Raw genomic sequence first — 16,914 nt, 5'->3', positions numbered from 1 at the left:
GGTTCACAGTTAGATTGATGATCACATGGTTCAGGGTTAGATTGATGACCACCTGGTTCAGGGTTAGACTGATGATCACATGTTTTGGGATTAGATTGATGATCACCTGGTTCACGGTTAGATTGATGATCACATGATTCAGGGTTGGATTGATGATCACATGGTTCAGGGTTGGATTGATGATCACCTGGTTAAGGGTTATATTGATGATCACCTGGTTCACGGTTAGATTGATGATCACATGGTTCAGGGTTAGACTGATGTTCACCTGGTTCATGGTTAGATTAATGATCACATGGTTCAGGGTTAGATTGGTGATCACATGGTTCAGGGTTAGATTGATGACCACCTGGTTCAGGGTTAGACTGATGATCACATGTTTTGGGGTTAGATTGATGATCACCTTGTTCACGGTTAGATTGATGATCACATGTTTCAGGGTTGGATTTATGATCACATGGTTGAGGGTTGGGTTGATGATCACCTGGTTAAGCGTTAGATTGATGACCACCTGGTTCATGGTTAGACTGATGATCACATGTTTTGGGGTTAGATGGATGATCACCTGGTTAAGGGTTAGATTGATGATCACCTGGTTCAAGGTTAGATTGATGACCACCTGGTTCAGGGTTAGACTGAAGATCACATGTTTTGGGGTTAGATTGATGTTCACATGGTTCAAGGTTAGATTGATGATCACCTGGTTCAGTGTTAGATTGATGATCACCTGGTTCATGGTTAAATTGATGATCACATGGTTCAGGGTTGGATTGATGATCACATGGTTCAGGGTTAGACTGATGTTCACCTGGTTCAGGGTTAGACAGACAGATAGGACAGGACAGGACAGGACAGGACAGGCAACATATCCCAAAGGCAAAGGCCGCAGGTCGGCAAAATGTGAATGTTACAGAGCCTTCCGGTGTGCCTGAGAGCAGCTGTTATACAACACCAGCATATTTTTGGTGACGATATAATGCTCTTGCCAGATTACATTCAAATGACTTATTCATAACAATTAAGGTTTCAAAAAATGCAAGAATCTAATATTTCTTCTACAGTGCCATCTAGCCTACCAAGTACACTCAGTGTTTACTCAAGCGTGAACATTTTTCAAAGCGTTGACAGATCACCGCATGATCAGATCCTGTTCCATCTCCCTGTTCCAAAAATCAATTTAATATATAGTCCCCGGGTAGGGGACATATCAGATATTAAACTGATAAGAACAGATTTTTTGTTTTGAAAACATTTATTGACATTTCATTCATTTTTCACATTTCAGTTTTCAGTTACTTTGTCATCCACAACTTCTCATATTCATATATGTTTATCTGTATAAGACAATAGATATGATCAATCAAAAATAATACATATAAAAACAGTTATGGTAAAAAAGTTTCAGACATTTCATTGAAAATTTAAAAATGTGCAAAAAATTAAAAGGTGTGTCAAATGTCCATAAAAGTTATAAAAAGAACGTTAAAAAACTCCAACCAAAGTCTCGTTTGTACTGGAGCACAGTGAGTCCCTACCAAGGGTAACTCATCCCCCTCTTCCAAACAGTAGGTCTCTCGGGAGTCCTGTCGAGGCGCACGGCCGAGATCCCCGCCCTGGTGCTCCTTCCCGCCTGCCTCTCCCGGAGAGCCAGGCCGCTGCTGCTGTGTCCTTTTACAGCGTTGTGGGTCCGGCTCCTCCCTTCGAATGGGCACAGAGGCGATTCTTCTTGGTGGCTGTGTCCTTGGGCGGTCTCTGGCCGCCTCGGCTGCCCTGAGTGTTGCGGCAGCCATTTGGATAACAGCCACTGGGAGGGATCTGCTTGTGCTTCCCTACCAGCAAATTTCTGGAGGTCCACAAGGCGTCCTTCAGGGCGTTGATGGCCAGCCACTGTTTCATCCAGTCTTATTTGGACACGGGCCTTTGGCTGGCCCCATAGAGCACCAGTTGTGCTGTGAGGACCTCCTTTGCTGGCAAGTACGGGAATTGCGAGGAGCCGGCCATTTCCCACAGGTCCACAGCAGCACTGCACTCCCAGAGCAGGTGCCTCACCGACTCCGGCGCGCCACAACCAGGTCGGGGGCAGGTCGACAGCGTCGACAATGCCCGGGAGTGCATGACGGAACTGACTGGGAGGATCTCGTGACATGACAGGTCCCGGAGTCTGTTTTGAAGAGCGGGATGGTTCACATTGCGCCAAACCGTGGAGGGCTCGCCGAGTGCAAGCCCGCGCACTGGACTCACTGGTTCCCGCTCCTGTACAACACATAAGAGAGAACGATGGTTGGTTAAAACCTGTATGTCCTCCTGCTCCAGGCTAAAATGCTTTAAAAAATTCTGTATAAAAGCATAGGCTGGTGGCAGGTTAAAAGATACTGGAAATCGAAGACTAATGGTTAAAATTTTGAGCCGGCTGAGGTAGGACCCCATCCAGAAACGTGTCATGGCTGCTGTTTTGGGGTTTCTGGATGGGGTCGTCACTATTTTGATGTGTGTGGCTGTGTACAAAGACATTAAAAGGACAGACAGGTCTGGAACGCCTTTGCCTCCTTTCTCTTTTGGTCGCTTCAGGACTTCTCTTCTCAGGCGTTCCCACTTTGAACCCCACAGAAAGTTAAAAATGGTTCGTTCCAGGGCTAAAATAATTATCCTTGGGGGGATAAAAACAGAACTGATCAATAAAAGCAAAGGTAAAATCACTGCTTTAATGATTAAATCCTTTCCCTCCATCGTCAGTTCCCTCAGTCCCCAGTACCCTAGCCTTTGTCTGATTTCCCTACGATGTCTGGCCAATTCGTTCTCCCTCCCCCTTCCTTGTCAAACCTAACCCCCAGAATTTTTTGGTCGGTCTGGGTCACAGTCAGGGGCAGTCCTGTCATTTCTGTCGCTGTCCATGGTCCATAAAATTGGGCTTGGGTCTTTTTCCGGTTTAGTTTGGACCCAGAGGCCCGTCCAAACCAGTCTGTCAAGTCCAGGGTCCGGTTGACTGATAAAAGGTCAGTGCATAAAATGTTTATGTCATCCATGTATAAAATGCATTTGTTGGTCAGTCCCCCGGACCCTGGTACAAAGACCCCGTGGATTCGTTGGTCCCTTCTCAAAATCTGTGCCAACGGCTCGATGCAAATCGCATACAGGAGAGGAGATAACGGGCAACCCTGACGGACACCGCAGTTGATTTTTACTGCTTTTGTCAGATGCCCGCTAACCAGGATTTTGCTGATGATCCCTCTATACAGCAATCCCACCCAAGCTATGAACCTCTCTGGAAGCCCCATTTTTTGCAGTACCTGGAACAGGTACTGGTGCGAGACTCGATCAAAGGCCTTTTCAAAGTCTAAATTTAGGACTATTAGCCGAGTGTTTTCGTCTCTCGCCAGACAAATGGTGTCTCTGATCAGTATGAGGCTGTCGGTGATCTTCCTCCCCGGGATGGCACAGGCTTGATCCGGGTGAATCAGGTCCCCTACAACCATAGTCAAGCGATTCGCTAAAATTTTGCTAAAAAGTGTGCAGTCAAAATTTAAAAGTGTGATAGGTCTCCAGTTTTGTAAGTCGGTCTTGTCTTTTGGGATAAAAACACATTTTCGGTCACCTGACATTCGATGAAATTTAAAACTTCTTTTAGGGTGTCATTAAAAACAGGTTTCTTTTCATATAAGGTGGAGTAAAAACAGTCTATATGATTTTTTATCTCCTCTGTTGTTTGTAAAGTGCAGCCGTTGTCATTTTTAGTTTTAAAATAGTCCCCCCTTTATTTAAAATCTTTCTAAAAAAATAATGTGTACACTTTTCACCTTCAGTTTCCTTTTCCCTGCTTCTTAAAATAACCCCTTTACTTTTTGGTTCTGCTAGAAGCGCCATTTCTCTTTTGATACTTTTTATCTCACTATTAAAATCAATTCCCTGTTGTGTTAAAAGAAAATAGCGCTGTAGTCTCTTTTGCAGTCCCATCATGCGTCTGTTTTCCCTATCTTTCTTTCTCTTACCTGCCTGCCTAAAGAAAGTCTGGGTCCTTTCCTTCACCATTTCCCACCAGTGCGCACGTGTAGTGTAGAAGTCTTGGAGGGTCTGCCACTCTTTGTACTGCTCCCGGAACTGACTAACTAACTCCCTATCTTCTAAAAGGGAGCAGTTAAGTTTCCACAGACCTCTCCCTACCGTCACACCTGAAGGAAGTGACAGTGTGCAGGACAGCATGAGGTGATCTGAGAAAAAGACAGGGGTTAATCTAGCATCGGTCGGCACCCAATTCCGTATAAAGATATAATCTATGCGAGAGGCTTTGGTGCCGTCACCACTGAACCAGGTGAAGCCCTCCTCTCTGGGATGCATGGCTTTAAAGCAGTCAGTGAGTCTAAAATCCCTGCATAAGCCCTGTAATAAAACCGATGTTTTGTCCAATTTAAAATCTTCCCCTATCCTCTTCCTGTCTTCTTTGTTTAAAACACAGTTAAAATCACCTCCTACAACTAATGGTGCCCTACCTAGCATGTGGGACTGCAGGTCTTCTAAAAAGTCATACCTGTCATTTTTTTCATTAAAACCATATACATTTAAAAGGTTAAAATCGTGCCCCATAAAAGTCAGGTGTGCTAAAAGTGCCCTACCCTCTTTCACCACGGTGCTGCCCTTCACCAGAACTTGAGGGTTTTTAATTAAAATGGCCACTCCATCATTCCTGTTATGGTTGGATCCACTCCAGATGGACATTTGTGGCCAGGTCTCCTCCCACTGTGTGTGTTTTTTTTAAAAAGGTAGGCCACATTCTTGGAGTAAAAACACATCTGACTTAAAAGTGTTAAGAAATGATAAAACACTCTGGGCTCTAACTCGCGACTTCACACTTCTCACATTGATGGTTGAAAAGGTGAGAGTCATGAGTATGTTTTAAAACCAGGTACGACAGTTTAAAAGACTATAAATAGTTAAAAGACTACATTTACCACAGGGTACCTTCTCTTGATGTGAAAGAATCTCATTTCACTATCTCCACACAGTCTGGAGGTGATTCCTGAGATTCTGACCTCCGGAAGCCAATATTCGCTCGTCTCTCCAACGGAGTTGATTGTAGCGCTATATTTAAAAAAGAGCACCGATTGGGTGAACCGGGGGGGGGAGGCTTTGTACTGCTCCACAGGAGGGCTCTGAGAGTCAGACTCAGCTCTCCCCCTCTTCTCTGAGGCTTCTTCAGCCTCCAAGCTGGACAGTTCAGATGCAGTCCTCTTGTTACTGGGCTGGGTGTCGGGGAGGGGGTTGTCGCTGGACTCGTCTCCCCCCACTGTAATGAGACTCCCTGTGGAGTCCTCATCAGGGGAATCAAGTCCAGCTGCACCCAAGTCCTGGCTCCGCCCACCTGCTTCTTCAGGTCCCTCTACCGGGCGGAGCTCAGGCTCCTCCCCTTTTCCCGCCTCACCGAGCTGTTCTCCTCCAACCATGGTTGTTGGCGGGAGGTTTGGAACTCCCAGCCCCGCCTCTTCAATTAGAACATTTGCTGCACCTGGGCAGCCATTTTCTGCTTGATTGGCTTCAGCTCCCTGTGGTTTCTTCACTTTTAATTTGTTGGCAAAGGAGTGTGGGCAATCTCTGAAGAGATGATTGTGTTTGCTCCACAGAGATTGCACTTCCTGCCATTGGTGCAGTCTTCAAAAGAATGACCAATTTCTCTGCACTTGCCACAAATGATTTGGTCACACGCCTCGGCCAGGTGCCCATGCTTGCGACACTTGTGGCACAGCTTGGGCTGGCCCTGGTAATGTATGTAGCCCCGGTTAGTTCCCAGGACTATCATGGAGGGCAGAGATTTCAGGCCCTGGAAGCCCAGAGGGTCCTGCCATTGTTGAATGGGGACCCTCCAGGCACAATTCCAAATGCCGTCTTCATCTCTGACCTTGGTAGCCTGTCCTCTCACCGTGCAATATCTACCCAGCCACAAAAAAATGTCCTCTGCATTAACAGTCTCATTAAACATCCTGACAATTACCGTTTTATCAGCATTGTCAGTCAGTTTCTCAACGTCAAACACAGAGAACTGGGTTTTAGCATTTTCATAACGTGTCCAAAATTCATTAAGCAGTGGGGCCGTGCGAAAACTTACGTCAAAGCCTTTGTTAAAAGGCAGTCCGAGTATACAATTCAAGTCGTCCGGTTTAAAGCCAAGAGTTTTCTGAATTAGCTTCCGGGAGAAGTCCAACCTTGACATTCCCATGAGCTTACCATCTTTTTCTTTAAATTTAAAACGTACACTGTGGTGCCTCCGCATGCCGGCCAGTGCAGCCGACATGGCTAGAGGCACCACTAAAAACTAAATAAATACCAATAAATTACTTTTAAAAACCTTAAAACACAATAAATTAGGGTAAAAGAACAACTTACGTTCAGGCAAGTGGACCTAAAGTGCAAAGCAAAAAGTGCAAAAACAGCAATGTAATAAATGTGCAAGACAATATACTCCCAAACAGCCAGGAACTAATTCAATAGATCTGAAGAAGTCCGGCTAAGCGGGAGCGACCGCAGTCTTAGCCAAAAGGCCGAGAAGCGATACTGTAATATTATCAGATACAGGTGACCCAGGTGCCACCCTGACCTTTACTTTGATGGTCCACAGAATCGACTAACGACCCGGAATGCGTCTGGGTTAAGGTATTCTGTGGCTCTGGGTTGGCAGCCAGCGACTGTTTAACATTTGAGCTATCACCTGAGTCAGACAGACAGACAGACGGACAATCCCAAAGGCAATGGGTGCAGGTCGGCCAAAGGTGTACGGTACAAACAGAGCCTTCCTGTCTGCCTGAGAGCAGCTGTTATACAACACCAGCATATTGTTGGTGACGATATAATGCTCTTTCCAGATTACATTCAAATGACTTATTATTCATAACAATTAAGGTTCAAAAGAATGCAAGAATCTAATATTTCTGCTACAGTGCCAACTAGCCTACCAAGTACACTCAGTTTTTACTCAAGCGTAAACATTTTTCAAAGCGTTGACAGATCATCGCATTATCAGATGCTTGTGACCACACCGCATTATTTTTGAACAACATTAGGGAGATGCACCGTTCCTGGAGCTACTGCAATACCAGGTCGATGCGTGGAGAGGATGGAGCAAGCTCCTGTTCCATCTCCCTGTTCCAAAAATCAATTTAATATATAGTCCCCGGGTAGGGGACATATCAGATATTAAACTGATAAGATTTTTGGTTTGAAGACGTTTATTGACACTGAGTTCATTTTTCACATTTCAGTTTTCAGTCACTTTTGTCATCCACAACTTCTTATGGGCATATATATTTATCTGTACAAGACAATAAATATGATCAATCATAAAATAATACAGATAAAAAACAGTCATGGGTAAAAAAGTTTCAGACATTTCATTGAAAAATTAAAAATGTGCAAAAAATAAAAAAGTGTGTCAATTGTCCATAAAAGTTATAAAAAATAACATTAAAAACTCCAACCAAAGTCTCGTTTGTACAGGAACGCAGTGAGTCCCTACCAAGGGTAACTCATCCCACTCTTCCAAACAGTAGGGGGTTCTGTCCAGGCACTCAGCAGAGATCCCCGCCCTGGTGCTCCTTCCCACCTGCCTCTCCCAGAGAGCCAGGCCGCTGCTGCTGTGTCCTTCTCAGCGTTGTGGGTCCTTCTCCTCCCTCCGAATGAGCACAGAGGCGATTCTTCTTTGTGGCTGCGTCCGTGGGCGGTCTCTGGCCACCTCGGCTGCCCTGAACGTTGCGGCAGCCATTTGGATCACAGCCACGGGGGGGATCTGCATGTGCTTTCTTGCCAGCAAATTTCTGGAGGTCCACAAGGCGTCCTTCAGGGCGTTTATGGCCAGCCACTGTTTCTCCCAGTCTTTTTTGGGCACGGGCCCTTGGCTGGCCCCGTAGAGCACCAGTTGTGCTGTGAGGACCTCCTTTGCTGGCAAGTACGGAAATTGCGAGGAGCCGGCCATTTCCCAAAGGTCCACAGCAGCACTGCACTCCCAGAGCAGGTGCCTCACCGACTCCGGCGCGCCACAACCAGGTCGGGGGCAGGTCGACAGCGTCGACATTCCCCTGGAGTGCATGACGGACCTGACTGGGAGGATCTCGTGTGCCACCATCCATGACAGGTCCCGGAGTCTGTTTGGCAGAGCAGGATGGTTCACATTGCGCCAAACCATGGAGGGCTCGCCTAGTGCAAGCCCGCGCACTGGACTCACTGGTTCCCGCTCCTGTACAACGCATAAAAGAGAACGATGGTTGGTTAAAATTTGCAGCTCCTCCTACTCCAGGCTAAAATGCTAAAAAGGTCTGAATAAAAGCATAGGCCGGTGGCAGGTTAAAAGACACTGGAAATTTAAGACTAATGGTTAAATAGTGCAAGTCCTGTACCCTCTTCCACACACCTGTATGTATGTGGGCTGCGTCCCTGGGATCCAACCCGGCCAAAATGTACTTGTAGAGTTCCCTGTGGTCCTTTACCATATCCATATTCCAGCATTCCATCCACACTCCTGTCAAAATATTTGGGGGTGGTCTCTGTCTTTGGGAAGCAGTCTTCCCATGGCAGCTTTAGTTTTTTTAAAGGAAAAGCCAAAATTTCAAAAAAAATCTTACACTTATGCATCTGAGGCAACAACAGAATTTTACACATATTTGAGAAGAATAATACATTCAGCTTCAATCGTAAATTGAGGACACTCCTCCCCCCCCTTTCGTCCTTCCTGTCCCTCCATTTGCCCAAGTACTTGAGGTGTGACTTGTCAATATTCAGTTTTGACCCCGAAGCCCTCGCGAAAATATCTATGACCTTCAAAACTTCTTTGACATCAAAGTCATTTTCTAAATATAGGATCGTATCATCCGCAAATTGTGAAAGTTTTAAAATTTCACCCCCTGGAAGCCGAACTCCCCGTATCCGGTCACATTTCCTGACAGCACATACCAAGACCTCAATGAAAACCACTTACAAAGGAGCTTTAACAATAGCCATACAGCGCTCGGGCTGCAGGTGATTAGAGAGCCTGCTAGGGTAGTTGTTGATGCGGTTGTGGAGTCTAGACTAGGAAACCATCAGACTGATGGAATAGTTAGTGACGTTGAGACTGTCTCCTTCCCTCAGATTTTTAATAAAATGGCCCGGGACATTACCCATGTGAATCTTACTTCTGCTCTTATCACCATTGACAAGGTACTTTTCAGTGAAGCACCTGATCAGGTTATCCAAGACTCTATACCTGAAAGCATCCCAGTTATTGTATCACATTGTGTTTATAGGTCTTTACCTCCCAGATTTATTGAGACGCGGCATCTGATTAAGATTAATACATCCTCAGCTGTTAAACCGTCTAATAATCATGTTAGTGACACTACCACATTTCAATTTGGCCTTTTAAATATTAGATCAATGTCATCGAAGGCCTTGCTTGTGAACGATTTAATTCTTCAGCATGGCCTGGATATGATTGCTCTATGTGAAACATGGCTAAAACCAAATGTCTTCTTACCGTTAAATGAAGCTTCACCACCTGATTTTACATATGCTCATGCCGCAAGGGCTGATAAACAGGGTGGAGGTGTTGCTTTAGTCTACAAATCTATTCTGAACCTGACTTCTAATCTAGATATTCATTTTACATCTTTTGAGGCTCTTGTTCTAAAACCATCGCCTACAGCTGTAAATAGCAGGCTTTATCTTGTAGTAGTCTATAGACCGCCTGGTCCCTATTCTTTATTCTTAGAAGAATTTGGTGAATTCATTTCGGATCTAATTACTCAATCTGATGAGGTTATGGTGACAGGTGATTTTAACATTCATTTAAATAACCCTAGTGATCCGTTGTGTAAAGCTTTCCTAACCCTCCTGGACATGTTAGGTTTCACTCAGTGGGTTCATGAAGCAACTCATTCCAATGGTAATACCCTAGATCTGATTCTATCGCATGGTATAAATGTTACTGCTGTGACTGTCTCTCCTCTTACGTCAGTGATATCTGACCATTTTCTTATTACTTTTAAAGCAGCCTTTACTTGTCAAAATAGCATTACTCCTGATTTAGTCACTACTCGCCATATCGGCTTGTCAACGGTATCTAAACTTAGTGAGCTTCTACCTGAGGTATTGACTCCTTTTACTGTAGCAACAGGATCAATCGAAAATTACACTAGTGATCTAAACTCAGCTCTTTCTAGTCTGTTTGACTCAGTTGCACCTCTAAAAACTAAAACCATAGGGGTGCGCAGGTCTACACCATGGTTTAACGAGGAGACACGCGCTCTCAGACGAGCCTGTAGGAGTTTAGAGCGCAGGTGGCGTAAATCTAAATCTAAATCATGCTACATCTCTTGGCACGAATGTGTCTTAAATTACAAATGTGCTCTGTCCACCGCTAAAGCTGCCTATTTCTCCAGATTAATAAGTAAAAATAAACACAACCCTCGATTTCTGTTTAATACTGTAGCCAGATTGACCCAGAAACAGTCAACGGCAAGCAGCTTGTTATTGGCGGCTGATGATTTCCAAGATTTTTTCTGCCGTAAAATTGATAACATTAGACATGAAATAACTTCTTCAGCTTCACCTGGATCAAAATTTGATGTGGTTCCTTCTCTGGGTGTTAAAACCCAACTTTTCTCTTTAACACACTTTGAGAATGTCTCTCTGGTAGAATTAACGAAGTTGGTCTCATTCTCCAAACCTACTACATGCCTCTTAGACCCTCTCCCTGCTAAATTAGTTAAAGAATTATGGCCATTGCTGGGCCCTACTATGTTAAATGTAGTTAATCTTTCTCTTGCAACTGGTGTTGTTCCCACTAGCTTTAAAGCGGCCGTGGTTAAACCTCTGCTTAAAAAGCCACATCTCGACCAAGAGTCTTTAAATAATTATAGACCAGTTTCTAACCTTCCATTCTTATCTAAAATACTAGAAAGGGTAGTATCTCAACAGCTCTTAGATTATTTATCATTAAGCGGTCTTTTCGAACCATTCCAATCAGCTTTTCGGGCCCGCCATTCCACTGAAACAGCACTTACCAAAGTTGTGAATGATCTCCTATTAAATCTGGACTCTGATAACACTTCTGTTCTCCTTCTTTTGGATCTTAGTGCAGCATTTGATACTATAGATCACTGTATACTCCTTGACCGACTGGAGAGACAGTTTGGTGTCTGTGAGTTAGCTCTGGCTTGGTTAAAATCTTATCTATCTGATAGGACACAATGTGTCTCCTACAATAATAAAACTTCTGCCTTCTCCGACGTCAAATATGGCGTACCTCAGGGGTCTGTCCTTGGTCCTCTACTATTCTCCCTGTATGTTGCACCTCTTGGTCAAATTATACGCAGCTTTGGAATAGGTTTCCACTGTTATGCGGATGACACACAACTTTATATGCCTATAAAAGCAGATGATCGATCTGAATTGAGTAAACTAGAGGCCTGTCTTTCTGCTGTGAATAGTTGGATGTCCAGTAATTTCCTGCTCCTAAACCCAGACAAAACTGAAATGTTAATCATTGGCCCTGCACGACATAGTAACCAATTTCAAAACCTAACAATATCTGTAGATAACTGTCTTATAACCCATAGTTCAACAGTCAAGAACCTAGGAGTAACGTTAGATTCGACTCTTGCCTTTGACAAGCATATTAAAGAGGTGACAAAGATCGCCTTCTTTCATCTACGTAATATTTCCAAAATTAGGTCCTCTTTAGCCATGGCTGATGCAGAAATTTTGATTCATGCCTTTGTGTCCTCTAGACTTGACTATTGTAATGTTCTGTTATCAGGGTTGCCTCGGTCTAGAACTAGGGGCCTTCAGATGGTTCAGAACACAGCAGCAAGAATATTAACTAAAACTAGGAAATTTGACCATATCACCCCAGTTTTGGCTGCATTACACTGGCTCCCGATTCATGTTAGATCCGATTTTAAGGTACTCTTACTAACATACAAAAGCCTTAATGGGCTTGCACCAACCTATCTGTCTGATCTTGTTAAACCTTATACGCCGACTAGGGCTCTCCGCTCTCAGAATACTGGTCTCTTGTGTGTTCCTAGATTTAAAAAGAAGTCAGCTGGCCAGAGGGCCTTCTCCTATCGTGCCCCTTTCTTGTGGAATAACCTCCCTATAAATATTAGACAGTCTGAATCTGTAAATGTCTTTAAATCTAGACTCAAAACATATCTGTTCGACCTAACATATAAGTAATATCGGGGATGGCGGTCTCAATGTTTAGGTTTAGCCTAGTCCTGCCGACGAGTCATAGGATTTCTTAGTTAGGCCCCTGCCTCCCATTAATTCTCTGCTATTCTGGTCCCTCTAGCACCACTCTCGCCCCTGCTATCTCTGCTATCTCTGTTTCTCTTCCTTCTTCTGCTGTTCTCTCTCACAGGCCTTTGTGTGGTGGATCATCGGCAATCGGCTACCTCTGTCTGCTTCCATGGCTGGCGATAGCACAAGCTGTACAGTGGTCCTGTTTCACCATCCACTAGGGGAGTGCTGGTTCTGCCTCATTTGGTTCTGCTGTGGTTTTGGGGTTTTGCCAGAGTAACCTTGACTTTAACTTTTTTGAGCTGAATGACTTAGGCACTGTTTGGTCTGTCCTCAGAGTGGTGGATCCTCAGCAATCGGTGACCTCTGTGTGCTTCATCGGCTGGTGGTGACTCGCTCTACTGGATGGATCGGCATGCCTTTGTTATACATTTATTGTTACTGTTATTGTTACTGTTATTATTATTGTGTTGTTAATCTGTACATGCGGTATCTATTGCTTCGTCTGTCCACTCCTGGAAGAGGGGTCCCTCCTCTGCAGTCTTCCTGAGGTTTCTCCCATCCATTTTTTCCCCTGTTAAAAGGGTTTTTGGGGGGAGTTGTTCCTTATCCGATGCGAGGGTCGCACTGCTTGCAGTGCACAAAGGTCAGAGGGATATCGTCCATGTGCAGATTGTAAAGCCCTTTGAGACATTGCTTGTGAATCTGGGCTATATAAAAATAAATAAACTTGAAACTTGAAACTTGAGCTGATGCAGGACACCCTGGACGGACCCCTCGAGCCTGCCCAAACAGGCTACCCAGCTCACTGTTCACACACATCCTACTACCCACCTCTGCATACATGGTCCATATCCACCCCCTAAATCTGCCGCCAAAACCAAATTTCTCTAAAATTCTGACAAGAAAATCATGAGAAACCCTGTCAAAGGCCTTTTCTTGGTCTAACCCCAGCAAAATCAGAGGAACATTACATTCCTCAGCATAAGTCAGTACATCCCTATGCAGGCTCAGATTCCACTGAATGTGTCGTCCCGGTACTGCACACGTTTGCTCCTGCGCTATAATTTAGGATAAAACCTTGGTTAAACGGTTTGACACGATCTTACCAAAAATCTTGTAGTCCGTGCACAATAAAGTTATAGGTCTGTAATTTGTTATGTTTCTGGGGTCACACTTTTTATAAATAAGGGAAACCACCCCCTCTCGCATTGTTTTCTCCATAATTCCCGACGAACACATGCAATTCAATATGTCTAGTAGCTGAGGCCCAATGACATCCCAGAAAGCCACATAAAACTCTGTGGTGAGACCATCCGTACCTGGGACCCTACCCCTTTGCAACGAAAAGAGGACCCCCCGAATCTCAACTAGGGTCATATCTGTTTCCAACTCCACCCTTAAGTCCTCTGGAACAAATCTATCAATGTTACCCAAAAGATTTGTACCCTCGTGATAATCAACACTTTCTGACATAAAAAAGCGAGAGAAGTGTCAAGTGGCTACATCAACCAGCTCGCTTTGGTTATCAGTCTCTATCTGCCCATCAAAAAGGGAAAGAATGCTCCTCCTCTTCACCCTTAATTGTGTTTTCTTAAAAAAATAGGCAGAGCACTTTTCATCCCTCTCCCACTTCTCCCTAAGGCACCTAAATTTGTATGCCTTGGCCCTGTTGTGAAAAAAAACCTTGTGTTTATTTTGCCAGAATTTCAGTTGCTCTTCATCGATGTCCAGTCCGTCATTTTTCTTCATCATTTCCCCAATCAATTTTTGTAAACGACACATACTCACGTCTTTTTGTAGTCCTTGTATAAACCTGGATGAAGTGCCCAATACGTTTTTTGGTGTGTCCCCACCGCTCATACAGATTCCCATAGAGGATTTTCATTTCGATTAAATTATTTTTAAAAATTCTAAAGGAATTTCTAAAACAAAGGTTGGACAGTATTTGGTTGTTCAGTTTCCAATACCCCTTACCATATTGAATACAATTTGGGTCAAAAGTAACCCGAAGCATGTTATGGTCTGTGTAAAAAACCGGTGAAATTTTAACTCCCTTAACCAAAAAACCTTCAGGACAAAAGATGTAATCAAGTCTACTTTTGACCCGTCTACTATTAAACCAAGTATAGCCAGGGTTATTAGGGTACACACGTTTAAAAAGAATCAATTAAATCATATGTCGCTGCCCAGCTCTTCAAATTAAATACTGACGTATCTCCGTCACTGGAGCAGTTCAAACCCCCCCCCACACCAAAACGTGCCTATTCGTCATGAAGACCGTGTCTAACAAAGGAAAAAGCTCCTTTCTCTTTTGGAGTGGTGTTTGCATAAATATTTACCATCCTGAGATGAAGACCCTTCCAGTTTATGTCCGTCACCAATACACGTCTTTGGACCACAGAAATCTCCCCACAATGGAAACATCTTTTGTTCCACATAGAGTTCCCACACCTGAGGAGTGGACCCCCCCAAAATTCCACCTTGACTCCCCCTTAATCCACTCCCGAGCGAAGTACATGGCATTGTCTTCATCTTTCAGGTGCACCTCCTGTATGAGGCACAGGGTGAAACTCAGGGAGCTTAAATGAGAAAAAACCATCGCTCTTTTGTTGACATTCCTTAAGCCTGTAACATTCAGAGTTGTAATGGTTAATGTCATTGTTCAAACGAGGGGAAACTCAAGAAATATATTTTTTTCCGTTAAACCAAAAAAGGAAATGTAACACAGTCAGGTATACACCTCTTCACCCTGCTCCTCCAAACTAAAAGGGAAACCAAACAAAAGCGCACCTTCTTCTCCGGCCAGAGGGTCTCCAAATGGGGCAGGAGAGCAATCACCGGTGACACCACTTGGGGACAACTTACTTCCCGCTGATCCATCGGCAGCACCCTGAGATGATATCTCTACATGGCCGATATCATTTTTCTGAGGTGTCTCGGAGCACATTGGAACGCTGACTCCACCAGCACTCACCTCGACATGATCTCTTTCCACCTGGATCGTGGTATCCTGCTCCTGCACCACCTCCCCGCCACGCACGGGTATCACCTGTTTGTTTACTTTTCGTGTAGAAGAGGAGGTGGAGGCCTCCGCTGGTGAAGACACTTCGGTCCATCTCCTCTTCCCCTTACTCCTCCTAGTTCCCACCTTGACCCAATCCGCATTGGCAGTGACGTCCCCGGAGCTTTCTGATACCCGCCTCTGTTTTTCCCCAGTGTCCCCACCTCCCACAGGAAGTGAGGCCACATCAGGAGAAGCAGCCACACCTGCTTCGTTCCCTATGTCCTTCATTAGTTCAGCAATCACGTCGTTAATGGGTTTCAGTGATGACACCTGCGGGACACCTGTAGCTCGTCCTCCGGCCACGGTCGCATATGTGGACACCACCGACGAACAGTTTTTATACAAATGGCTCTCGGACCCACACAGATCACATCTCTTCGGACGCTCGCAACTTCCCATGGTGTGACCCAGCCTACCAAAGTTCCTGCAGCGCACCTGTGTGCAATTTGCTGCAAGATGTCCATACGTGGCACACTTCCAACAGTAAAGAGGTTGCCCTCCATAGAACAAATATCCGTTTGTGCCAATCATTAACGTCACCGGGAGGTGACGAAAGCCATCATGTCTATCAAAGTCAGTCTTCAAACGAACACGGAACTGACGTTCCCCCGTCCAAAAGCCGAGTGAGTCCTTTACGTCCAGCATACGTGACAAAACTTCCACCTACCTGGACAGGAAACGGTGTACCGCGTCCGCAGTGACCCAGGGATTGTAGACGTGGACTGTGACCACTCTCTCACCGGTGCGGCAGAGACTTTGCACTTGAAAGTCTGTCAGTCGGCCATCTTTCATCCGAGCAGCCATCCCCTTGACTTCTTCCATCTTAATCAAACTGAAAAATGTCACATAAAAATACTTCTGAGGTGCTCCTCTGCAGACACAAAATGTCCTCCGCCTTCAAACCCATTGCATCAAACAAAATTCCTTAACCAAAATCTCTCCGGTCCACAAACTCTTCCGTACCATTCCAAATAAAACAGTATTTTTCAGCACAGTCTGGACGTGCTGTGTCGTGTTAGATGCCATCCTGAGATCGACCATCAAAACCACCCCTCCTCAGCTTATTGAAACCATGCTAAAAGGCAGAGAAGCGATACTGCAATATTGTCAGATACAGGTGACCCACGTGCAGCCCTGACCTTTACTTTGATGGTCCACAGAATCGAGTAACAACCCAGAATGCGTCTGGGTTAAGGTATTCTGTGGCTCCGGGTTGGCGGCCAGTGACTAACATTTGCTCTATCACCTGTGTCAGTCTGTCTGTCTGACTGACAGACCATTCAGCATATCCCATGGGCAACGGTTGCTGGTCGGCAAAAGGTGGACGTTACAACCAGAGCCTTCCTATCAGCCTGAGAGCAGCTGTTATACAACACCAGCATATCATTGGCGACGATATAATGCTCTTTACAGATTACATTCAAATGACTTGAATTAATAACAATTAAGGTTCAAAAAAATGCAAGAGTAACATTTCTGCTACAATGCCAACTAGCTTACCAAGTACACAAGGAAACATTTTTCAAAGAGTCAACAGAACATCGCAGGATCAGATGCTTGTGACCACACCGCATTATTTTGGAACAATA

At 44.8% G+C, this 16,914-nt stretch overlaps 2 pseudogenes; both read right to left on the bottom strand.

Moving 5' to 3' along the window:
- Positions 1–1,097: 1,097 nt before the first annotated feature.
- On the bottom strand, positions 1,098–1,256 carry LOC137604504 (U2 spliceosomal RNA; annotated as a pseudogene).
- A 5,789-nt stretch (positions 1,257–7,045) lies between these two features.
- Positions 7,046–7,211, bottom strand: LOC137604501 (U2 spliceosomal RNA; annotated as a pseudogene).
- Between the last annotated feature and the right edge of the window lie 9,703 nt (positions 7,212–16,914).

Source organism: Antennarius striatus, chromosome 11, assembly GCF_040054535.1.
Source record: "Antennarius striatus isolate MH-2024 chromosome 11, ASM4005453v1, whole genome shotgun sequence".
Lineage (NCBI taxonomy): Eukaryota > Metazoa > Chordata > Actinopteri > Lophiiformes > Antennariidae > Antennarius > Antennarius striatus.
Note: the sequence above shows the minus strand (reverse complement) of the source record. Positions and strands in the feature narration are given on the sequence as shown.